The 26,516-nt window shown below is 42.1% G+C and overlaps 1 protein-coding gene and 1 non-coding gene across 2 annotated transcripts in view; one reads left to right on the top strand and one right to left on the bottom strand.

Annotated features, from left to right (window-relative positions):
* UBE2G1 (ubiquitin conjugating enzyme E2 G1) overlaps positions 1-26,516 on the top strand; it is a 109,431-nt gene that overhangs the window by 8,847 nt on the left and 74,068 nt on the right. The gene's annotated exons all lie outside the window — the stretch shown is intronic.
* Positions 15,556-15,662, bottom strand: LOC124519747 (U6 spliceosomal RNA). The gene has a single exon (XR_006964189.1). It is a non-coding gene; the product is annotated as a U6 spliceosomal RNA (small nuclear RNA).

A 26,516-nucleotide genomic window follows, 5' to 3' on the forward strand; every position in this document is an offset into this window, starting at 1 on the left:
TGTTATTGACCGTGAGGCAAATGCAAATTTAGACCACACTAAATGATCACTACATATCTACTAGAGTAGCTATAAATAAATAAATAAATAAATAAATAAATAAATAAATAACCAAATGCTGTCCAGGGATGTGGGGGAACGTTCTCTCTCATGTGATGTTGGTGGAAAGGTGAAATGGTACAGCCAATATAGAAAACAGTTTGTAATTTCTTACAAAACTGAATAGGCACTTACCTCACAACCCATCAAGTGCACATTTGGGCATTTATTTTAGAGAAATGAATCTTATGTCTTTGTAAAAGTCTACATGTGAACGGTCAGGGTAGCTTTATTAGTAGTAGCTGCAAACTGGAAGACAACCCAGGTATCCTTCTGTGGGTGAATAAACTGGTACATCGGTACTGTGGAGTAGACTTATCAGCGATACAAATAAACACACTGTTGATACACAGAACAACTTGGATGATCTCAAGGGAGTTATGCTGAATGAGGGGGAAGAAAAAGCTAATCTCAAAGGGTTACATACTGTACGATTCCATTTATGTGAAATTCTTTTTATTGTGATAAAAAACATAAATTTGACCATCTTAGCTATTTAAGAAATTTTTTTAATGATTATTTATCTTTGAGAGGGAGACAGAGCACAAAGAGGGGAGAGATAGGGACACACAGAGTCGGAAGCAGGCTCCAAGTTCTGAGCTGTCAGCACAGAGCCCCACGAGGGGCTTGAACTTGTGAACTGGGAGATCATGACCTGAGCCAAAGTCGGACACTTAACCGACTGAGCCACCCGGGCGCCTCCCCCACTTAAAAAAATTTTTTTTAATGTTTAAAAGGGAGGGGCAGAGAGAGAGGACCATCTTAACTATTTTTAAGTGTACAATTCAGTAATGTTAAGTGCATTCACATTGTTGTGGAACATCTCCAGAACTTGAAAAACTGAAGCTGTTTACCCATCAAACAACTGTCCCTCTCCCCTCTCCCCTCCGCCCTCAAAACCATCATTTTGCTTTCCGTTTGTATGAGTTTGATAACTTTGCCTCCTGCAGATGGAGTCCTACAGTATTTGTCTTTTTCTGACTGGCTTATTCACTCAGTGTAACGCCTTGACGTTCACCCACATTGGAGCATGTGACAGGGTTCCTTCCTTTTTAAAGCTAGATGATGTTCCCTTGTTTGTGTCTGCCACGTTTTGTTTATCCCTTCATCCAAGATGCGCATCTGGGGCACCTGCTCCTCTGGGCTCTTGCGATTACTGCTGCCGTGAACACGGGTGTGCCCGTGTCTCCTCGGAATCCTGCTTTCAGTGTTTCTTGCTGTAAATTCAGAGGTGGGATTGCTGGATCGTATGGTAGTTCTGTTTTTTTTTTTTTTTAAAGTATTTTTAGAGCCGCTTTAGGTTCACAGCAAAATTGAGCAAACAGTACAGAGATTTCTCATACGCCCCCAGCACTCCCGCCACATGGTTTCCCCCATCATGAACACCCCGTGAGTGGTGACTGTGTTGCAGTTGGTGAGCCCACCCTGAGCAGTTGTGTCTTGTTTTGAGGAACTTCATATTTTGCACAGTGGTGGCACTAGTTCGCCCTCCTGCCAGGAGTGCAGAAGCCTTGCGAATTCTTCCCACATCCTCGCCAGCACTTGTGATGACCCGTTGTTGTTGTTGTTGTTGTTGTTGTTGTTGTTGTTGTTTGACTGTAGACGTCCCGATGGGTGTTAGGTGACAGCTCATGGTTTTCATATGCATTTGTCTGATGATTTGTGATGTTGGGCAACTTTTCATGTGCTCACTGCCCCTTTGAACAGTTAGTTGTCTTTGGAGAAATGTCTGTTCAAGTCCTTTACCCATTTTTGAATCAGATTATTTGATTTTTTTGTTGTTAAATTATAGGATTTCTTTCATTGAAAGTTTTTTTAATGTTTACTTTTGGGAGGGGGCGGGTAGGGAGGGAGACAGAGAATCTCAAGCAGGCTGCACGCTGTCAGTGCAGAGCCTGACCCAGTAGGGGTGGGGGGCTCGATCTCAGGAACTGTGAGATCAAGACCTGAGAGGAAATCAGGAGTTGGGTGCTCAACCAGGTGAGCCACCCAGGCGCCCTAAGAGTTCTTTTGAATGTGTGTGTGTTTTTTAAGTGGGCTCCATGCCCAACTTGAGGCTCAAACTCACCCCAAGATCAAGAGTCGCACGCACCACCGACTGAGCTAGCCAGGTGCCCCTGTCTGAGTTCTTTGTGTACTGTGGATATTAGCCCTTTATCAGGTGACAAACACGATTTGGGAGCATTCTCTCCCTTCCACAGGCTGCCTTCTCTCTCTGCTGTGTGCTCTGACGACAGACAGTGGGTTTTGAGTTTGATGCTCTGTGTGTCTGCGTTTGCTTTTGTTTCCTCTGCTTTCGTGTGGTGTCATCAGCCTCCTGTGTGCTCTCCTAGTAGTTTTATAGTTTAGGTCTTAGGTGTAGATCTGTTAGCCATCTTGAGTTAATTTTTGGTGCACGGTGCAACGGAAGGGTTCAACTCCAATCCCGTGCACACGGACGTCCGGCTTTCCCGTCACCATTTGTCAGAGAGGCTGCCTGTTCCCACGTGAATGGTCTTGCTACCTGCGTAGGATTCTTGAAATGACACACTTCTGGAGATGGAAAACAGACTTGTGGTTGTCAAGGGTTAGCGGCCGCCGTGGTGTGTGGCACGAGGGTCTCGGTGGCTGTGGCACAGTTTTGTGTCTCGTGGTGGTTACACAAACCTGCAGATGTGATAACATTGCACAGAGCTGTCTGCACAGCGAGTGATGAAATAAATCTAAATAAAGCGTGTGGACTGTGTTGGTGTCGATTGCTTCGCTTCGATGTCCCGTAGTGATGAGGCTACTGACATCCTGGGCAAAGCGTATCCAAGGCCTTTCTGTGCTGTTTTTTCCGTTGAAAGTATAGATCTGTATTTCAAAATAGATAGTTTTTAGAATGTCACCTGTAGCCAAAGCATTTTTATCAATCTTTTTTCATGTAGAGAACACCCGTTTTAAACTTACTTCGTCATTACAGACAACAACATAATTGTCACATTAACACTTCCAAGGAACAGGAAATTGAAAGAGACTGGTGTAGTTTGAGATAGAAATTCCATCTTACTTTTGAATAATCCTTTTGTAGACTTGTGCTGCCATTTGGAAAGTGAATGAAAGGATCAGCATAAAAGTTGATTTATGGAGCTCTTGTGTGCCGCTGCATGAGAAACGCAGAGACATTCTAGTACTCCTACCTTGAGGTGCTGTGTTTAGTAGAGGTTGATGGGCATGTAAACAAAAGTTCAGTGCATATGATGAGTGCACATAGATGTGTGGAAGGAATGGAAGGTAGCCCTGAGAAAGGAGGGAGTAATTATGGGGGAGGGGAGCACGTGAGGTCAGGGAAGGCTTCCTAGGAAAAGGACTATATTTGAGGACATCAGAATCTCTTAAGAGCATGAGGTTATATACTTTTAAGAGATCTTTGCATTTGGGGCACCTGGGTGGCTCAGTCAGTGAAGAGTCTGACCTCGGCTCAAGTCATGATCTCATGGTTGGTGAGTTTGAGCCCTGTGTTGGGCTCTGTGCGCTGACCCTGTGGAGCCTGCTTGAGATTCTCTCCTCCCTCTCTCTGCCTGTACCCCATTTGTGTATGTGCGCGCTCTCTCAAAATAAACTTGAAGAAAATCTTTGCGTTTGTCATGTAAAGACAATAGTAATTAGAATTAGTTGATACGATGGGCAGAAATGTAAAACAAATAGATGTTTCTGAGACAGCTAACCCTGTTGAAGATTTCCAAGCAGATAGTCTGAACACAACTTTTAAGGGATGGTGGCAATTTGTAATTTAAGAAGGACCTAAAATGTATGTATGTAAGATATATAAACTGATTCAAAAGAACGAGGAGGGCAGGAAGGAAAAAAATCAGTGAGTGCTTCCTGATCCTAGGACTTGCCATGTGTGGTCACACTCAGTTCTCACAGCAAATCTTTGAAGTAGATGTTACCACCTTTTTGAGATAAGGAAATTGAGGTTTACATTCGATCTGGTAATTTCCCCCAGGCTAACCCTGATGGAACTGGGTGGCAGACATAGGGCTGTCTGCTGATGAAACCTGAGCCCTTTACCGATCAGCGGTTTCTTAGGACTTTTGACAATTTAGTAAGAGTTAAAGACCTTTTCCTGAGAAAATTGTACATACACAAGTTTGGGTATAATTTCAGAGAGTTTTCTGATCTCTTGAGTGAAGCTCATTTGTGTATATGTAATGCTGTCTCTTACATCCTTCATTCAACAAATTTGATACTGGTTTTGTTTTCGTGTGCTGTAGGGATGCCAAGTGAATACGGTATTGTTCTTTTGTTTCCAGTCACTTGTATTCTGTAGAAATCCCCTAAGACGCATGCTTTAAAGTATCAGAGAAAGTCTAGGAATGGTTACTTCTTACCTGTCTGGTTCATGGGCGGTTTTGAGGAGTTGGTGGCATTTGTGCTTGACTTTAAGAGCATATGTAAACTTTGATCACATATCTAGGAACATATTTAACACTGAGGGAAAAGAACAAGCAAGACAGAAGGTTTGTACTGAAAACAATTCAATGTGGTTGGAGTATGTGATAAACTGAACTAGTGGGAAAACAATATTTGGAATGGTGGGTATTTGTGGAAAATCTTGAAAGTGTTGCAAGTGTAAAATTCTATTTGAGGAGGGGGGAAGTGGTATGATCAAAGTGCGTTGGACCTGTGCTTCTTAAGTTATCTGTGATGAAAGAGCAGCTTTTTTTTTTTTTTAAGATTGTATTTTTTTAATATATATATATTTTTAACGTTTATTTATTTTTGAGACAGAGAGAGAGCATGAACGGGGAGGGGCAGAGAGAGAGGGAGACACAGAATCTGAAACGGGCTCCAGGCTCTGAGCTGTCAGCACAGAGCCCGACGCGGGGCTCGAACTCACGGACCGTGAGATCATGACCTGAGCCGAAGTCGGACACTTAACCGACTGAGCCACCCAGGTGCCCCTTAAGATTGTATTTTTAAGTAACCTGTACACCCAGCGTGAGCCTCAAACTTAGAACCCCGAAACTGAGAGTCCCATGTTCCACCAACTGAGCCAACCAGACGCCCTGAAAGACCCACTTGAAAAAGTTCTAATTAATTATGTAATGATACTTAGAAAAACAATAAAAAATGAATTAGAGAGAAATTAAAGAGACGTAAATTTGAGCCTACTTTATAATACTAGGTTCATATGCAGTGACTGCATGAGTTTCTAAATGCTTGCCTGGCATCACGTGTCACGGACCAGTAACGGTTTTCTGGATCAGCGCCAGTTAATGGAGCATATTTTGAGTCTCACTGCTCTGGACAGGGTGGAGAATGACATTTAGATGATGTTCTCTCCATGAGGACAGAGATTATTCAAGTATAATTCACATGCAGTGTTACACTTCAGTCGTAGGATACTGTGATTCAGCAATTCTATGCGTTTCTCAGTTGCCCATTGTGCTCATCATGACCAGCGTGCCCTCAGTCCCCTTCACCTGTTTCCCCATCCCACAACCGAGGACAGAGGGTTTTGTTTTTGACTGTTGACATCACAGATGCCTTAGAAAGGTGATTGAAACATAGCATAGCAGGCAACCAATAAATTATTGAATGGATTAGAACTACCTTACTGGGTCCCTGCCCCGCCCCCCCCGCCCCAGGACTTCAGGACATGTGAACTAAATCTTTTAAGATAGGAAGCAAAACAATTGGAATACTTCCATTTAGTAAACAATTCTTTCTGTATGCCTGGCCCTGGGGTTACATGATACAATCCCTGGCTTCCCTATCTAGCGGGGAAGGCAGAGATTTATAGACAAATATTGGTTAATAGACATTGTTGCCCTTTTTACAGGTATAGCTTTGACCAAATGACTTTTGTTGGAATGCCTTCCGGGTCTCAGCAAGGTCCTAATTTTTTCTCTCAAAGCAGTTTCTTTAATGGACAGTTCTACCTACTGTGGCTGTGGTTTTCCCAACTCTATAAATTGCCACAAAAATGAAGGTGTCCTTTCCACCACCACCCCTGGCTTTTGGCTTTTCTCTTTCCTTTTTTTTTTTTTTTTTTTTTTTAAGTCTTTAAAGTTTCTCTCTGGTCCTTTACCTTAGCCACCTTAGGCTCCCTACCCAGGTGGCTGACCATATTTTCCAGAAGAGGAAGCTCAAGTTTGGCTTATTCGCAATAGCAAAACCGAGACAATTAGATTTCTTTAATCTCTGAGGCTGTCTTTAATAGTATTTAAATTAGATCGACGTAGAGAATATACCAATGGGTTGATCTGGTTAGTCCTTTCCTTCTTAAGTCCTAAGGTGTCTTTGGGGTCATATGTTCCTTTGATTTTCCTTTCTGAGGGTGAGTCAAATGTATTTAGAATAAATCTTTGGTGACCCAAGTCAAGACATTCTAGAGGAAAATGGCGTATGTATGGTTTAAAATAATTTTACTAATTACAGATGAACATGATTATCGTGGGTTTGAAAAAGATAAAGCATATGTAATGTAAATATCAGCCATCCCTTTGAAGCCTCTGTTAACATTTGATTCTTTTCCTTTTTGTTGTATTTTGCTTTTTTTAGGAAACTGAAATTCCGGAAGGAAGGTCCTTTAGCGTTAAGAGATTCAGTGAAGATCTCAGTCTTTGGAGTTGAGTTCATTAAGCTTCCGGTTATATACTCCTTCTCTTTCGGGAACGTAGCCCAGGATCCAGAAGCTGTTTTTCCAGGTCCGTTTAGCAAGTAAATGGCAGAAATAGGGTTCCACCCAGGTCACCTTACTCCTAAGACTGTGCTAGTTACAGAATGGCTTGCTGCTTGTTAGACTGTGGGAACTTGGCGACTTCTGGAAGGGGAGCTACTGTTGCTCGTGGCCTCACCTGATGTTTTGGGGTTGTCTATTTCTCATCTGTGCTGGAGCATTCTGAAACTAAAGTATCTATTTGAGGGCTTATGTAGAGAGGGATGTTATTCTGAGACCTTCCTTAATACTCTTTTGCCCGAGGTAAGTAGAGGATGATATGGGTATTTTTATTTAACAGTGCATAGGACAGTTTATATTGTCATCATTAGAAGTCTGGGACTTCATAACATCTTTTTACAAACTGCTGTGAACATTTATGGTGTGGTCGTTCCCCTGAGAAATCTTGTATTTTTCAGTGTCCTCCCTGGTTGTTTCTGTCTCTCCCTTAGGACTGTACCCTTGCTGCTGCGTGTACCCTTAGCATTTGCTGGGTGGAACAGAACCAGACTGTCATCCCGTTGGTTTATATTTAACTCTTGCAGGTGCACTGGTGGCCTGGGTGAGAGCTCTGTACTTCCTGCTGCTCTCTTTGAGGTGCAAGGCATATGGTGTGTGGCTGTTGGGGAAGCAATACCATTGTGATAAGCTTTTTTTTTTTAACTTTTAATTTTAGAACAGTTGTAGATTTATTAGAAAAAGCGCAAAGATAGCATAGAGAGTTCCTATATATTCTGTACCCAGTTTCCTCTGTTTGCTAACATCTCACGTCAGTATGGCACATGTGTTACAATTAATGAGCCAGTACTTTTACAGTATTACTGTTACTTAAAAAAAATTTTTTTTAAGGTTTATTTATTTTTGAGAGAGAGCGCGTGACCAGGGGAGGGGCAGAGAGAGGGAGACACAGAATCGGAAGCGGGCTCCAGGCTCCCAGCTGTGAGCACAGAGCCCGACGCGGGGCTGGAACCCACGAACCGTGAGATGGTGACCTGAGCGGAAGTCGGACGCTCAACCGACTGAGCCACCAGGCGCCCCATTTTTACATGCGTGTTAACTAAAGTTCATACTTGAGGTTTTCGTAGTTTTTACCTGCCTTCCACTTCTGTGTCCCAGGAGCCCATCTGGGACACCACATTGTGTCTATTGTCCTGTCTTCCTAGTCTGCTTTGTTGGGTGAGTTTTCTGTTGGCAGAGTTTTATGGTTTTTCATGGCTTTTCTAGTTTTCAGGAATACTGATTAGGTAAACTGTGGACTGTCTCTCAGATTGGGTTTGTCTAATGTTTTTCTCAGGATTAGACTGGGGGTATGGGTTTTCAGAAAGAATACTGCAGAGGTGAAGTTCCCTCCGCATCACGTTGACCAGTGGCCCTTAATTACCACACGACGGCATTGGTCGTGTGAACTTTGGCCACATGGTTGAGGCAGTGTTGGCCAGGTTTCTCCACTGTAAAGTGAGTTTTCCCCCTTTTCTGTCCTTTTCTTTGTAAGCTAGGTCCAGCCCCCACTCATGTGGGAAGGAGGGACTAGGCCCCACCTCCCCGAGGGGAGAGTCTTTACTTAACATTATTTGGGATTCCTCTGTAAGGAAGGCTTGTCACTTCTCCCCTATTTATTTGTTTATTCAGTGATTTATTGTGCATAGACTTTTTAAAAAATTTTAAGTAGGCTCCGTGCCCAACATGGGGCTTGAACTGAATACCCTGAGATCAAGAGTTACGTGCTCTAGTGACTGAGCCGGCCAGGAGCTCCACAGGCTTGTGTGCTGTGTTTTTTACTTTGGGTTAAAATTTGTATTAGTAGGGTTCTCCAGAGAAAGAGAACCCGGAAGGATGGAGATACACATATGTGGTATATATGTACGTGTATGTCGTACTTATGAATCATGGTGCGTGATTGTAGACGCTGACAAGCCCAGAATCGGTAGGGGAGCTGGCAGGCTGCAGCTCTAGGGAAGGCTTCATGTTGCAGTCCAACTCTGAAGGCAGTGTGTCGGCAGAATTTCCTTTTGGGGGAGGTGGGTCTTTGAAAAATTAAGGCCTTCAACTGATTGGATGAGGCCCACTCACCTTATGGAGGGTAATCAGCTTTACTCGAAATTTACCGATTTAAATTATGATCTTGTCTGAAAAATACCTCCACAGAAACATCTGGAGTGCCGCTTGACCAGGTGCCTGGGTTCTGTGGCCTGTTCAGGTGGACACCTGCAGTTAACCGTCGCACGCTTTGTTCCTTTCTTCCATCGTGCATTTTGTTCCTCAGCTTCTCCAGCTTTGGTCTTTGAGAGTTCTTTGAGCGTGGCCCCAGTGTTCCTTTGACAGGCGCTCATCCTTTCAAGTTTTGAGCTCTCCCTTATTTTCTGATGACTAGAGAATACCAGACCTGTCTTGTATTTTCTCTGTTCCGGCCCTAGGATCAGCTGTTTTCCAAGAACTTGAAATGTGGTATCTAGAAACCAAGATCTGGGCATTGGAAGTGCTTGTGCCACTGGAATGTCATTACTTTGTGGGACGCTTACACTCTCCCAGGCCTGCATGTGTCCGTAACGTTGTGTAATCCATCTGTCTGTACAGTAAGCGACACCTAGGTTCCTCCCGGGGTTTCGGACTCTGATGAAGGTACTGGTGTTGATTCTCGCCTTCCCTTCTTGTTTTTCTGTAACTTACCTCTCTGACAGTGAGAAACGGCTCCCACCGGGTGTTTAAAAGTGGTTTCAGAATTGCTGAGCCAGACCCTTGTTGGAAACAGATTTACAGCCAGAGTACAGCAGTTAGGAGAGTTCCTTCTGTGCCTGCCTTCTCGGTTCTAGGCAGAACGTGGGATTTCCAGCGTTAACTTCGGCAGCTCCTTTTCCCTGAAACCCATCAGTAAGGTTTTGTCATACATTTGTTTTTTTCTTTTCTTTTTTTTTTTTTTTATAAATAAGCCTTTTTAATTGATTTTTTAATGTTTATTTTTGAGAGAGAGACAGAGTGCAAGCTGGGGAGGGGCAGAGAGAGAGAGGGAGACACAGAATCCGAAGCAGGCTCCAGGCTCCGAGCTGTCAGCACAGAGCCCGACGCGGGGCTCGAACTCACAGACCGCGAGATCATGACCTGAGCCGAAGTCGGATGCTTAACCGACTGAGCCACCCAGGCGCCCCTTGTCATACATTTGTGATACAGTCAGTCATTTGTCATAGTCTTCATTCCAGCCTCGTTGATTTTTTTGAAATTTATTTGCATATATTGCAGTTCATTCTGTGGGCTTTGGCAAGTGTGTAAGGTTGTGTGTCCACCACTGCCGGACCCTATAGAATGCTTGCATCGCCTACAGTTCCCCTGCGTGTCCCCCGTTGCAGCCAGTCCCTCCCTGCCCCACCAGTCCTGGCAGCCACCTATCTGATTTCTGCGTCTATAGTTTTGCCTTTTCCAGAATAACATATAGCTTTTAGGTTCTGGCTCCCTTCACTGAGCATATGCATTTAAAATCTATCCACGTTGCTGCATGGATCAGTAGTCCGTTCCTTTTTATCACTAAGTAGTGTTCCCTTGTATACCTTCTGCCGTATACATTCCATCGTACCACAGTTAGGGTATCTTTTCCCAGTTGAAGGGTATCTTGGGATCTTGGTGTTTCCAGTTTTTAATGATTATGAATAAAGCTGTTGAAAACATTCGTGGACAGGTTTTTGTGTGAACGTGTTTTCAGTGCACTTGGATAAATACCTAGGCGTGTGAATGTGGATTGCATGGTAAGACTGTGTTTAACTTGATAAGAAACTGCCAAATTACCTTCTTTTTAAATTTTTTTTTAATGTTTATTATTTTTGAGAGAGAGACAGCTCAAGAGTTGAGGGGCAGAGAGAGAGGGAGACAGAGAATCTGAAGCAGGCTCCAGGCTCTGAGCCGTCAGCACAGAGCCCGACGCGGGACTCGAACCCTTGAACTGCAGACCGTGAAATGATGAGCCGAAGTCTGACGCTCAGCTGACTGAGCCACCCAGGCGCCCTCCACGTTGTCTTCTCAGGGGGCTGTACTGCACATTTTATTTTAAACACATTACCATCTCAGTGCATTATTCTTAATCTTGATTTTTCACTTAAAACAGTGTAGCCATCTTTATGTATTTGCACACACAGACTTAACATTGTTCTTTGAAACCTACACAGTATTCTACTGTATGGCTAAAACATAATTCTCTTTTTTTTTTCAAAGATTTATTCATTTGTTCAACATATTATTTTAACATTACATGTCCTACACTATTTATTTTTTCTTTGAAATTTATTTATTTATTTATTTATTTATTTATTTATTTAATCTTCATTTACTTTTGAGAGAGACAGAGACAGAATGTGAGTGGGTTAGGGGCAGAGAGAGAGGGAGACACAGATCTGAAGCAGGCTCCAGGCTCTGAGCTGTCAGCACAGAGCCCGATGCAGGGATCGAACTCACGAGTTGTGAGATCATGACCTGAGCTGAGCCACCCAAGCGCCCCTATTTTTATTTTTATTTCTATTTAATTTTTTAAATTTACATCCAGATTAGCGTACAGTGCAACAATGATTTCAGGAGTAGATTCCTTAATGCCCCTCCCCCACCTAGCCCATCCCCCCTCCCACAACCCCTCCAGTAACCCTCTGTTTGTTGTCCGTATTTATGAGTCTCTTACATTTTGTCCCTCTCCCTGTTTTTATATTGTTTTTGTTTCCCTTCCCTTATGTTCATCTGTTTTGTCTCTTACAGTCCTCATATGAGTGAAATCATATGATATTTGTCTTTCTCTGACTGATTTCACGTAGCATAATAACTTCCAGTTCCATCCACATAGTTGCAAATGGCAAGATTTCATTCTTTTTTGATTGCCGAGTAATACCTCATTGTGTGTGTGTATATATATATATATATATATATATATATACATATATATATATATATATATACATATACATACCACATCTTCTTTATCCATTCATCCATCGATGGACATTTGGGCTCTTTCCATACTTTGGCTATTGTCGGTAGTGCTGCTATAAACATGGGGGTGCATGTGTCCCTTCGAAACAGCACACCTGTATCCCGTGGATAAACACCTAGTAGTGCCATTGCTGGGTCATAGGGTAGTTCTGTTTTTAGTTTTTTGAGGAACCATACTGTTTTCCGGAGTGGCTGCACCAGCTTGCATTCCCATATAATTCTTTTTATTAAAACAATTCTTTAAATTATGAAAGTGGTGCATATTCATGGCAAAAAATGTAAGTTCTACTGAAGAGAATAGAATGAAAAGTTAAGTCTCTTACCCACACCCTCCTTTTCCCACTCTCCAGAGGGAATCAAAGAGTTCATGTGCATGGTTACCACTATAATTTACATGCTACCTTTTAATTCGTGAGTATATTTAACTTCTTATTGTGAAAGATAAAGATTTTAGTGTAATAACACTCCTTTCCTAATTCTTACCACATATTTGTAGCTTTTCTGATTGTCTTTATTTTTGTTAATGAAGTGATTTATCAACCTTACATAGGAGTCCCTGCTATATAAAAGGTAAATTAGCTCATTTCCCCTTCAGTGATTTCTCCCCCTCCTACAGATTTTGCTAATTATATTATTTTTTATATTGTCAAGGTTTATAATATTTATATTCTCTTTATAACTGAAGTGGTCTTCAGGGCTTGTCTAGTCTCAAAAAAGGAAAACCAGAAAACAGCATTTATATGGTTGTTACTGTAATACCACATAATGCTTTTGGACCTAAAGAGGAAGTATAATTCTCATCACTGAAACTTTGTTGGCGGAGAATCTCTAAGCCCCCGAATCTTTCTTCCTTCTGCCCTCACCCACCCCCCATTTCTCTCCTAGCTCATGCTGTCCTTGTTATAGTATTTCTTAATTTTATGAAGAGTGGGTGGCAGTTGTGAGTCCTTGCATATTGAAGAATGCCTTTATTTTGTCCTAACATTTGATTGTTAGTTTTTTTGGGACTTGAATTCTGGCTTCAACATCTTTTCCTCACAGAACTTGGATGTCATTGTCCCATTGGCTGTGGCGCCCAGAATGCCTCAGGAGCAGATAGTAAGAGAAGAGTGCAGTCTAATTTTTGTTCCTGTGTAGACACTGTTTTGAAGTTCAGAGAGTTTTCTTTGTACTTGGGAGTTAGAAAGTTTTACTTTCCATGTGTGTCTCTTCAGTACAACATTTTTTCATTCATGGTTTTGGTCTCTACATGGGCTCTTTGGGTTACAGGCTTAGGTCTGTCTTTAGCTCAGAAATTTCCTTCTTTCACTTTTTTGTCGTCTGGATTCTCAGCACTGTCTTTGGAGCTTCTACTACTCAGGTGTTTGAACTCCCTAATCTCTTTTCTTTGCCCCTTTATTTTCATATTGGCTATTTTCTATCTCTTGTTAATATATTTTGGAGATTTTCTCTCCTTTTTTGCCATATTAGTAACGTGGTTTTACAATTTGGTTTGGTCACTTAATGTTTTATTTGGCAATTATATTTCTAATTTCCAAGAACTTACTCTCTCCCTAGAACCTTATTTACTTCTTTATTTTTAAGAGTGGGGGAGGGGCAGAGGGAGAGAGAGAATGTATTAAGAAGGCTCCACGCCCAGTGCTGAGCCTGGATGGTGGGCTTGATCTCATGACACTGAGATCATGACCTGAGCCAAAATCAAGACTCGGACGCTTAACTGACTGAGCCACCCAGGCGCCCCAGACGTTTATTTTTTAAAACAGATTTATTGAGGTTTAATTTGCCTAGCATAAAAATCTCCTTGGTTTAGGTGTATAATTGTGTGCTTTTTGTACATTTAGAGTTGCATCTATCATCACAGTGTCATTTTAGAACATTTCCATCACCTCAGAAAGAACCCTTGTACCTGTGAGCAGTCACTTTGCCAGCCTCAGTCAGCCACTGGTTTACTCTTTGTCCCCATGAACTTGCCTTTTCTGGACATCTCCTAGAAATGTGTCTGGCTTCTTTCACTTGGCATATTATTTTTTAGGTTGATCTATGCTGTAGTACATTACATCTGTTCTAGCATTTGTGGAAAACACTGTAATTTTGCTCTGAATTAGCGTAGAATTTTGTTGGAAATCTGTTGAGCAACCTGTCGTGCAGGTCTCTGTAGGGCGCTGCATTCTGTTACACTGGTCTGTGTGTCTGTCCTCCAGCCTGTGTCAGAGTCTCTGGACTGTTGTTATGTAGTAAGTCTCGAAATTACATAGTATAAGTCCTTCAACTTTGTTTTCCCTTTTAAAGATTGTTTTTGCTTTTTGAGGTCTTTTCAAGTCAGTTTGAGGATTTCCAAAAAAAGCCTGCTATGATTTTGAGTGGAGTTACAGTGAATGTGTAGACTGATTTGAGGAGAATGAACATTCTTAACAGTATTGAGTCCTCTGTTCTGTGAACATGGCATACCTCTCCATTTTTTTATGTCTTTTTACATTTTAGCAAAGTTTGTTGCTTCCTTTGTGTAGGTCTTACACCTGTTTTATTGAACGTATCCATCAGTATTTCATGTTTTTTAAACACATTTTATTTAAATCCACGTTTGTTAACATATAATGTATAACAGTGGTTTCAAGAGTAGAATTTAGTGATTCATCACTTACAGGTAATACCCGGTGCTCATCCCAACTAGTGCTCTCCTCAGTTCCCATAACCGATTTTAGCCCATCTTTCCACCCAACACCCCACCAGCAACTCTCAGTTTCTTCTCTGCATTTAAGAGTCTTTTATGGTTTGCCTCCCTCTCTGTTTTTATCTTATTTTCCCTTCCCTTCCCCTATGTTCATTTGTTTGGTTTCTTAAATTCCACACGAGTGAAATTAGGTATTTATCTTTCTCTGACTTATTTTGCTTAGCGTAATACACTCTAGTTCCATCCACATTGTTGCAAATGGAAAGATTTCATTATTTAAAAAAAAAAATTTTAAAAATGTTTATTTATTTATTTATTTATTTTATATATATGAAGTTTATTGACAAATTGGTTTCCATACAACACCCAGTGCTCATCCCAAAAGGTGCCCTCCTCAATGCCAATCACCCACCCGCCCCTCCCTCCCACCCCCCATCAACCCTCAGTTTGTTCTCAGTTTTTAACAGTCTCTTATGCTTTGGCTCTCTCCCACTCTAACCTCTTTTTTTTTTTTCCTTCCCCTCCCCCATGGGTTCCTGTTAAGTTTCTCATGATCCACATAAGAGTGAAACCATATGGTATCTGTCTTTCTCTGTATGGCTTATTTCACTTAGCATCACACTCTCCAGTTCCATCCACGTTGCTACAAAAGGCCATATTTCATTTTTTCTCATTGCCACGTAGTATTCCATTGTGTATATAAACCACAATTTCTTTATCCATTCATCAGTTGATGGACATTTAGGCTCTTTCCATAATTTGGCTATTGTTGAGAGTGCTGCTATGAACATTAGGGTACAAGTGCCCCTATGCATCAGTACTCCTGTATCCCTTGGATAAATTCCTAGCAGTGCTATTGCTGGGTCATAGGGTAGGTCTACTTTTAATTTTCTGAGGAACCTCCACACTGCTTTCCAGAGCGGCTGCACCAATTTGCATTCCCACCAACAGTGCAAGAGGGTTCCCGTTTCTCCACATCCTCTCCAGCATCTATAGTCTCCTGATTTGTTCATTTTGGCCACTCTGACTGGCGTGAGGTGATACCTGAGTGTGGTTTTGATTTGTATTTCCCTGATAAGGAGCGACGCTGAACATCTTTTCATGTGCCTGTTGGCCATCTGGATGTCTTTAGAGAAGTAAAAATATGGAACGCTTCACGAATTTGCGTGTCATCCTTGCGCAGGGGCCATGCTAATCTTCTCTGTATCGTTCCAATTTTAGTATATGTGCTGCCGAAGCGAGCACTAAAAATGTTTATTTTTGAGAGACAGCATGAGTGGGGGAGGGGTAGAGAGAGAAGGAGACACAGAATCCGAAACGGGCTCCAGGCTCTGAGCTGTCAGCACGGAGCTCAACACGGGGCTCGAACCCATGAACTGTGAGATCATGACCTGAGCTAAAGTCGGAAATTTAATCCACTGAGCCACCCAGGTGCCCCAAGATTTCATTCTTTTTGATCACTGAGTAATATTCCACTGTGTGTATGTATATATACACGTATACATACATATGTATATATATATACACATGCATGTATACACACACACCTTATACATACACACACATATATATACTATATATATACACACCACATCTTCCTTATCCATTTATCAGTCAATGGATATTTGGGCTCTTTCCATAGTTTGGCTATTCTTGATAGTGCTGCTATAAAGATTGGGGTGCGTGTGCCCTTTTCAATCAGTACTTTTGTATCCTTGGGATAAATACCTAGTAGTGCAATTGCTGAGTCATAGGGTAGCTTTATTTTTAATTTTTTGAGGAACCTCCATACTGTTTCCAGAGTGGCTACACCAGTTTCCATTCTCACCAGCAGTGCAAAAGTGTTCCCCTTTCTACTTATCCTTGCCCACATCTGTTGTTGCCTGAGTTGTTAATGTTAGTCATTCTCACAGGTGTAAGGTGGTGTCTCATTGTGGTTTTCATTTGTATTTCCCTGATGATGAGTGATATTGGGCATCTTTTCATGTGTCTGTTAGCCATCTTGGTGTTGTCTTTTGAGAAGTGTCTGTTCATGTCTCTTGCCCATTTCTTCACCTGAAGAAGTATGTTTTTGGGGTGTTGAGTTTGATAAGTTCTTTATGGATTTTGGATACTAACTCTTTAACCTACATGTCATTTATAAATATCTTCTCGCATTCTGTTGGTTACCTTTTAGTTTTGCTGATTGTTTCCTTCACTGTGCAGAAGGTTTTTATCTTGATGAAGTCCTAGTAGTTGATTTTTGCTTTTGTATCCCTTGCCTCTGGAGACATGTTTAGTAAGAAGTTGCTGTGGCATGGGTCAAAGAGATCATTTTTGAAAATGTTGTCATAATTTAAATCATAAAAATTTTATTTTCCAATTATTCTTGCTTATGTATATGTATAGAAATAAAATTTTTTTTGTATTTTGACCTTGTATTGTGCAGTCTGGCTAAACTGAGTTAACTTTTTTTTTTTTAATTTTTTTTAACATTTATTTTCGAGACAGGGAGAGACAGAGCATGAACAGGGGAGGGTCAGAGAGAGGGAGACACAGAATATGAAGCAGGCTCCAGGCTCTGAGCTGTCAGCACAGAGCCTGACGCGGGGCTAGAACTCACGGACCGCAAGATCATGACCTGAGCCGAAGTCGGCCGCCTAACCGACTGAGCCACCCAGGTGCCCCCGAGTTAACTTTTTGTATATTTTCTGTAGTATTTTCTGCATACACAGCGGTCTGCAAATAAACACAATTTTTGATTTGTGCACCTTTATTTTATTTTTCTTGTTACATTGGCTGTGATCTGCAGTACAGTGTTGCATACAAGTGGTGTAGTGATTTCTTCTTGGTTTCACCTTTCTGAATCCGGATAGCAGTTGCTGTACTCTGTTCTTGATCTCTTAGCTCCAGGGGCTGTTGGTGGGTCAGTTCTGTGTTTCTCTGGTTGTCTTCCTGGAGGTTCTTTCTCTAACTTATTCCTTTAGCCCTTCTAGTAACTTTGTAAGCATCCAGTTCCTCATTAAATTCCTTCTCCTTAAAACACCTAATCTGTTTCTGCTCTGAACTTTGACTGATACACTTTAATTTACCATATGGATCATTCTTAGGGCTCTTGGGAGACTATTTCTTTATGGGTAGAGTAATAATTAACATTAGGGTAACAAAAATGTGTTCTGGCCAGTGTCCTTTTTAATGGTTCCCTCGTGATCTGATGATACCACTTTTGAGTGGACTACATAGAAGCATTTTCTCTCTCCAGAATGGGAAGACGGCCTTATGATGAAGATGATGTGGCTATATTATCTCAGAGTGGTTTAAATAAATTACAGTGGCCCTGCCATTTAATTAAGCGGCTTCTTTCAGCCCCTTGGTGCTCTTTTTACAAATAGTTTAGTTTGGAGAGTACAGCAGAAAGTAACACTGCTCAAAGTCAGACGTTCTGTGAATGCTTTATTATGTATTTGGAAATGTTAAAAGTGGCATTTGGATTTAACTGCCTTGACAGTGTTCTCAGCTGATACCTGAGCCACACTGTATGGGGTAGAAGTTTGCTCATTTGTGTATCAGGAGATGGTAAAATTGCCGAGGCTGATTCACTTCATCAGAGGTAGCCTCGTTCTTCAGGTACGTATTTGGGTGCTGACCTGAAGTGCAGTTGACCCTTGAACAGTTAGTTCAGGGGTTAGGGGGGCCCACCCCCTGCACAGTTGAAAATCTTCGTGTGACTTTTGACTCCCCCAAAACTTAACTAGTAACAGCCTGTTGTTTACTGGAAGCCTTACTGACAACATAAACAGTCAGTTAGCACATATTTTGTATGTTGTATGTATTATATATTGTATTCTGACAACAGAGTAGGCTAGAGAAAAGAAAATGTCACTAAGAAAATCGTAAGAGGGGTACCATGTGACTCTTGATCTTGGAGTTGTGAGTTTAAGCCCCATGGTGGGTAAAGAGATTACTTAAAAATAAAATATTTTAAAAAATTATAAGAGGGGCACCTGGGTGGCGCAGTCGGTTAAGCGTCCGACTTCAGCCAGGTCACGATCTCGTGGTCTGTGAGTTCGAGCCCCACGTCGGGCTCTGGGCTGATGGCTCAGAGCCTGGAGCCTGTTTCCGATTCTGTGTCTCCCTCTCTCTCTGCCCCTCCCCCGTTCATGCTCTGTCTCTCTCTGTCCCAAAAATAAATAAACGCTGAAAAAAAAAATTAAAAAAAAAAATTATAAGAGAAAATACACTTACAGAACTGGAGTTTACCAAGTCTCCAAAAAAATTTCCAGGTATATTTATTGAAGAAAAATCCATGTCTGTGTGGACCTGCACAGCTCAAACCCCTGCTGTTCAAGGGTCAGCTGTGCTGTTGGGTGTGGAAGACCTCGGAGAAAACTGCCTTTTTTTGCCCCACTCCCCGCCCCACCCCACCTGGTTCCCCGAGAAGCTGCTTCTTGTAGGAAGTGTGTCTGCTGGGCAGAAAGACAGACACGTGTAATGGCCATAAAATGTGAGGGTCGTACAGCAGGAGGACGTGGGGAAGCATCACTGTGGAGGCGATGGCTGAGTCTAAGAGTAATCGGTAGGAACCGGCCAGATGTTCGAAGATGCCAGGACTTTGGAGGCATCTGAGAGTCCAGAGTGGTTGGGGGCGATGGTGGATGTCCGGCAAGAGTGTTAAACCATCGTAGGTGATCGCTGGGACACTTGTGCTGGGGTTTCCCTCTATTGTCCACACAGAGGGTGCGAAACTGCACTCTGGGTATCTGGCCAGCAAGTGCAGTCAGAGATCAGTTGCTACCACACTCAATTAATTCTACTTGGATTAAACTCTCTTTTTGACAACTGACTAAGGGCTCTGCCGTCCACCCTTCTAGAGGCCTTGGATGGACATTGTAGTCTGGAATCCCTTGAAATTGTATTCAAAATTGTGCGTTTGGTGAAGGGAGGGGAGGCTCTGTCTCTTGATTTAGATTTTCATAGGGGTTTGAAACCACCTACCTGCTGAACTCCCTTAACTCCCCCTGCCCCCAGAGAGAGCTGCACACCTCCCCTATGTGGAGGGGTCTTTACTGAATTGTACTTTGGATGCCGTCACTGCTGTCTCCACCTATGGAGGTGTGCTGACAGCTTGGAGCCTGGACCCTGCTTCAGATTCTGGGTCTCCCTCTCTCTCTGCCTGCCCCCCCTCTCAAAAATAAGTAAACATGAAGAAAAAGGGGGGGTACCTTCAGGATTAAATTCATTCTTTTTGTTAGCAATGCAAATAAATCCCTTTAATCTGTCAGAAAATTTTTTTTTAAATCTTAGTGGCATTCAGTTTGCCTATCTGATCATACTTCCTTTTTCATATAAGCTGTTAGAAATCTTGAGTACGATGAACTAGTCATTCATCAAAAGTAAGCACCCAGTAGCTTAGAGCTGAAATTGTAGGCTGTTAACTCTGTGAATGTAGACGATTCATAGGCATTTTTGATGCATTTTTATAATGTTCATATTTTTGATTCCATTAAATGTCCCTCATTGTCTCTCTTTTTCTCATGTAATTTATTTTGTATTTTATGTATCTCTGTAATGCATAGTGTACTTGGGGGCAAAGTAGGATATTTAAAAATAAACCTTGGGGCGCCTGGGTGGCGCAGTCGGTTAAGCGTCCGACTTCAGCCAGGTCACGATCTCGCGGTCCGTGAGTTCGAGCCCCGCGTCGGGCTCTGTGCTGACTGCTCGGAGCCTGGAGCCTGTTTCCGATTCTGTGTCTCCCTCTCTCTCTGCCTCTCCCCCGTTCATGCTCTGTCTCTCTCTGTCCCAAAAATAAATAAACGTTGAAAAAAAATTTAAAAAAAAAAAAATAAAAATAAACCTTAAGCCATCTGTGTTTAGAGATTTCCCCTTTGGAAAAATGTTTTTCTCTTTTCTTATGTATTCCTTTTCCTATGTAACACATACTTTTTACTTGGGACTTTTCTTTTTCCTATCTCTGCTTAGAAAAATACACTCACCCTTTATGGTAAAGGACTAGTTTAAATGCTTTTGCTGCTTAGATGTCTTATCCAATACCCTGACCCTTGCAAAGTAGTTTTCAAGTCTGTTGGCATTGAGAATATGTCTAGATTAGGGCCTGACATTTTTAGTGAACTTCTTCCCTCTCTATGCAGTATTTTTTTTTTTTAATGTTTATTTATTTTTGAGAGAGAGAGAGAGATAATGCAAGCAGGGGAGGAGCAGAGAGAGAATCCGAACCAAGTAGGTTCCAGGTTCTGAGCTGTCAGCAGAGTCCCACGCGGGGTTCAAACTCACGAACTGTGAGGTCATGACCTGAGCCGAAGTCGGACGCTCAACCCACTGAGCCACCCAGGCGCCCTGTGATGTAGTGTTTTTTTTTTTTTTTTTATCCTGAAGGCATTTATCATTTTGTGCTTGGCTATAATCTTTATATACGTGTTTGCCCTCACCCCTTCGTGTGATCTTAACTGGTCAGTCCAGTATTAGTATCCTGTTTTGTAATTCCCATCCCCTCCTCCTTCCTCAGTTGTGTGTAATCTTTGTGGTCATTCTCTTAAGACACTTGACAGGATGGCTCCTGGGAGCCGTGGAGGCCTGGATGCACACGCAGGTGAACAGTTGTAATCGTAGTGGTGATTTGGTTGGTTCATATTAGTCATGGTGGATATTTACTGGTTTGCATCAGGGTTCCTGAACTTGATCAGAGTCCCAAAAATAGTCACTTGGTTGAAGCCATTGCTGTATATACTAAGTTTGTAGGAATCACAGAAATTGAATAACCATTAGGTTGGTTGATAAAATCAGAATGTAGAGTTTTCTGTAGTTGGGCAGAAAATTTGCTAAAACAGCAATAGTAGTTATTTGTCTTTAAAAAATTGCCAGCATGAGGTCAGGGAGACCCAGGTTAGCAGTCGGCAGCTTGTGAGAAAAAGACCTCTATTGATCACTTTTTACATTAGAATGGGCTAGGTTATGTAGTGGTTAAACTCACATATGCGCACACGTACACACGCCTAAAGTCCCAGTGGCTTAAAATACAAAGGTATTTTCGGTATTTTATTTGTCATTGGCTCAGGTTGGCAGAGGTCTCTGCTCACGAGGGTGCTCCGTGAGAGTGCCGCTCGCACATTGCCAGAGGAAGGCCCTGTTTTTCTGGAGGCTCTGTTCCACCCAGGAGGAGTAAAAGCTCTGGCCAGAAGTGAATGGATGCACTCCCACTTACAAGTCATTGGCCAAATGTAGTCATATGGTGCCTCCCCAATCACAAGGGGGCTCGGAAATGTACCCTTAACTGTGCCTGCCAGCCACACTGACGACTGCTCCATCCTGTTCTAGCACGTGACTGGCTGGTTGAGCTGTACTGAACGCTCGGTACCATTCTGTTCAGTGGATGGGCCCCTGCTAACTTTGCATCTAGAGAAGGAGTTCCTTACAGATGGTGTTACGACTCGACGGTCTTTTGTTTTGAATTTCTACAGTTGTGTTTGCTTCCTCATTGATACCTTTTTTTCTGAAGCATCTTTATTTTTCTCTGTTTCTCCTTTCTTGACTCCTTTTGAGAGTACAGGTTGTATAAATGAGGCTGCACTGTCTTACCTGCTTTGAGGGACCATGAAATCGACTCTCTAATCCATATATTTAGGGTTGTTTTAGTTTAGGTCTGGATACAACGTTTATGCTTGTTGACTAGCGTTAATATTTGATGTTCATTGGGTTAGTATAAAGAGTGATCTGCATGTAAAGCCTTCTTCTAAGACGAGAACTAATACTGGTCTTCACAGATTGGTGGCAGTAGATGCTACTTGTATTTTAAAGGAGGTACGCTCGTTTTTATGAGGATCAGAGTTGTACGTTACGTGGCAATTTTGAATACTGTGCTAAATTCGTGAAGAGCAGATGTGGACTCTCCTGTTGGCTGTCCTAATGTGAAACTAGTTTGAAGAGTGCAGTCCTGAATTTTTCAGTACCGTGTATTCAAATTAGCAGAAACCATCTTTTTTTTTTGCTTTTGTTGTTTTTGAATAGTACCGTAGGTTGTTTTCTTAAATAAGGTTGACTGTGTTTTTCCTCCCCCTGCTCAATTTGAGTCTCTGGAGCCTGTTCTATTTTTACTTGTGGATCCGGCAGGCTGAGGCGGTCTCTGATTTCATGCTCTGCAGATCAACAGGAGATCTCTTGTAAGATGAGAATTGTGTAGTGGGTGACTATTTGGAGAGTAAACAGCCCTTAGTAGTTGGTAAACACTTACTGAGATATGTTTTCAGTAACAGCAATTTTTAGCAATGTCTTTGGTACTGTGACTAAAGATAGTCAAGAATAAATTCAGTAGTTGGTTTTTTGCTGTAAGGAATTGTTAGAAGTAATTTTTTGAAGTATTGTTGAAGCTTTATCTCCTATATGTTTTATTTTTGAACTGTCTTTAAGGGATCACTGAAAGTAATTTATATGGAATATTTACACATTCTTGGGAATAAGCCAGGACTGTTGAATTAAAAAAAAGTTTACAAGAAAGTCTTGCAAAATCATTTCATTATAAAATGAAAGTAAAACAGTACCGTTTAAAGTTCAAATCCAGCAACATTTTTTCCTTCCAGCGCATCAGAATCTGCTTGGGGCTGGGGTTGGAAAGATTATTTGATTATTGTTAGATTACCTTTGGTAAACATTGCAGACAAGGCCTAATGACACTTCCCCCGTCCGAGTGATGGCCATTTAAGCTGCTTGTTATGAGACTGGGCCTGTCTTGCATTTCTGGCTCTCTGCTGCTGGCATCTGCTTGCTCCTTCTGGGTCTCTGGGTGACCTGATGGGGTGTCCGATTTCAGTTTATGAGTCCGTTTACTTTGCAAAACTGAGTCAAGTTTTCAGATAGTTTTGTTTTAAAGTTGAAGTCTGATCTTTTATTTCTTGGGCAGGTGAATGAATGCGGTAGAGCAGAACTTGTTTGAATCGCAGGACATTTCTAAAGGCAGCTGGGATACTTCCCCACCATTTTCCGACACTCTAACTCTTCCCGCTTTTACAAACTCTAAACTCTTGGTTGGTCTATATATTCACAGTGTATTCTCTGATGTTGGTATGCCCAGTCCTTTTTTTTTTTTTTTTTTAAGGTATGATTTTCTTTTCCCTGAGTTTTCCCTGCTCGCCACTGCTCCTTTTTTCCTTAATCTGTGCCGAATTAGACGTACCCGACGTGGTGGAGAGCCGCATGGAACTGTGTTTGTTGGAGAGACAGTTGTGTATTTATGTTGACGTTGGAGCACCCGGGTGTTGATAGGAAGAGGGGCCACAGGGTGTGGTAACATATTTATTACTGTTTCTCACTAAATGGAACCAGGGCTCCATGGAGAAATGGCTGATTTGCCTGGGGTTGGAAATGTTCAGAACATCCTGTTTAGGTAACAGAAAGCAAGAAAGCAATCAAAGATCAATGGGCAGGCAGCTCTATCGCTGGGCAAGGTTCCCATTGCATAGATTGCTCGGTGGGACATGTTGGGTGGATCAAATGAGTAGAAATCACGGATTAAAACACAGAACTGTGTTAAAATCCACGACTTCATAATACTAAAGCCAATAACAAACAACAGCAACAGCAGTAATAACAAAACACCTAATGGTCACCTTTGGAAGATGCTGTGCCACCAACTTATTCTGAAGGTAAGAGTAAAGAATCAAGTATTTGTCTTTCCAGACTTTCCTAGGTAACTGAAGAGTTGGTAAAGAGAAGTTTCTCTTTATACATTGCAGCTAATCAGTGAAAGAGTTAGAATGTCGTCATTTTGCAGCCTGTAATGAAATAGATGTAGGCAATGATGAGTAACCGCTACTGAAGCCACAACGTGACACGGTGGCAGCTCCTGAACCCACACCTCATAAAAAGAGGGGCCAGCCAGACAGGTGCCTCCTCGGGAGAGGCAGTGGCCCCCCGTGCCTCTTGATCTGCCAGTCTACAGGAAACACAAGGTATAGCAGAACGTGTTCAGAGACCCGGTGAGAGGACACACTCTGTAAAATCTAGACGTGAATTCTGTAGGACGGGTGTCTTGGTTTCTTCCACACATGAGTGACCAAAGAAAAAGGCTTAGGGAACCTGTAAAGAGACTTACTAGCCAAATGAAATGTGGGGATCTTATTTGGGTGGATCTTGATTGTGACCAGCTAATTGTGAGTCTCGTGGAGCAAAAGGGAGAACGTGAGTGCCGTATAGGTGATACTAGCAAAACGTAAATCTTTCGTAGGGTGTAATATTGTGGTCATGTTTTAGAGAGTATATTAAAGTTTTTTTTTTTTTTTTTCCCAACGTTTATTTATTTTTGGGACAGAGAGAGACAGAGCATGAACGGGGGAGGGGCAGAGAGAGAGGGAGACACAGAATCGGAAACAGGCTCCAGGCTCTGAGCCATCAGCCCAGAGCCTGACGCGGGGCTCGAACTCACGGACCGCGAGATCGTGACCTGGCTGAAGTCGGACGCTTAACCGACTGCGCCACCCAGGCGCCCCAAGAGCGTATATTAAAGTTTTGACAGATGGAAGTACGACAGCTGGTGTTCCTTGTGCGCCGCGGCCACAGCCGAGAGTGCGCTCAGGCTTCAGGAGAGGCTTTGCCTCCGATGTCTTGTGGTGTGGCAAAGAAGTCTGGTTGGACCCCGGGAGACCAGTGAAATTGCCAGTGCCTGCTCCTTCCAGTAGATTTGGAATGGGATCAGAGGTGGACTGTCCGCTCCTGGCTCAGTGCTGGAAAACCAGCTTGGGCATGTGCTCGAGTGCCCAAGAAGGTGACCTGGACCTGCACGGTGGCACGTAATTTTACTGTCCCACTTTTCTGCTGAAAATTCACTAATTTTTTAAAAAATTTTTAAAGTTTTTATTTATTTTTGAGAGAGCGTGCTGGAGCACGAGTGGGGGAAGCAGAGAGAGAGACACACACAGAATCCGAAGCAGGCTCCAGGCTCCGAGCTGTCAGCACAGAGCCTGATGCGGGGCTCGAACCCACAAACCATGAGATCATGACCTGAGCTGAAGTCAGATGCTTAACCAACTGAGTCACCCAGGCACCCTGAAAATTTGCTAAATTTCAAAAGTCATATATGTTGATGCTTTGATCCTAACTGAATTGAATAAAATTCAGCTTTGTGTGGGGAAATGTGTTTTCTCAATTGTTAAGTTTTTTATTTTGAGTTGCTTACTCAGACTAAGACCTGTAGAACTTTTGGTGATGGTATTTATGGTTTATAATTTGAATTATCTGTGAAACTTGAATTCATGCCTAATTTTTTCAAACGTAATATTAACTCTAACTTATCATCAATTCATGATTGTCTAATGGTGTGCATTTTACTAGGGTGTACCCAAAACTACAGGAAAAAACATGGTACCCCCTGAACTACAGATTTACCGAAAGATTTAAGAAAAACCATGAATATTGAATTAAACAAGGATATATTACAGGGTTAAAGTGAAAAATGTGCCTTAATCTTTAAGATAAAAAAGATTGGAGGGGCGCCTGGGTGGCTCAGTTGGTTAAGCATCTGACTTCGGCTCAGGTCATGATCTCACGGTTTGTGGGTTCCAGCCCTGCGTTGGGCTCTGTGCTGACAGCCTGGAGCCTGCTTTGGATTCTGTCTCCCTTGCTCTCTGCCCCTCCCCCACTGATGCTCTGTTTCTCTCTGTCTTAAAAATTAATAAATATAAAAAAATTTAAAATAAGAAAATGATATTTGAAAGAAATTTATGTGTGAGGATCTTCATGATTCTCTGTAGAGTTTTATTTTGTCACCTCCTTAGTTTATTTATGTGTCTCCTGGTTGGGCTAAGGATTTTTTTTTTTTTTTTTTTTTTTTTTTGAGAAAGAATGAGAGAGAGAATCCCAGGAGGGGCAGAGAGAGAGAGGAGTGGGGCTCACCCGAAGCAAGCTCAAGCTTACCTGATGTGGGACTTGAACTCACCAACGGTGAGATCATGACCTGAGCTAAAGTCAGATGCTTAATGACTGGGCCACCCAGGCGCCCGTGTTTTGTTGTTGTTGTTGTTGTTGTTGTTGTTGTTGTACTATTAGGATTAAAATAACTTTTGAGACCCATTTTTTTTAATGTTTATTAAGTTTTTTTGTTGTTCTTTTGAGAGA

The sequence above is a fragment of the Lynx rufus genome, unplaced genomic scaffold, assembly GCF_022079265.1.
Source record: "Lynx rufus isolate CCGP_SWC_20201006 ecotype Redwood Valley unplaced genomic scaffold, mLynRuf1.p SCAF_28, whole genome shotgun sequence".
NCBI lineage: Eukaryota > Metazoa > Chordata > Mammalia > Carnivora > Felidae > Lynx > Lynx rufus.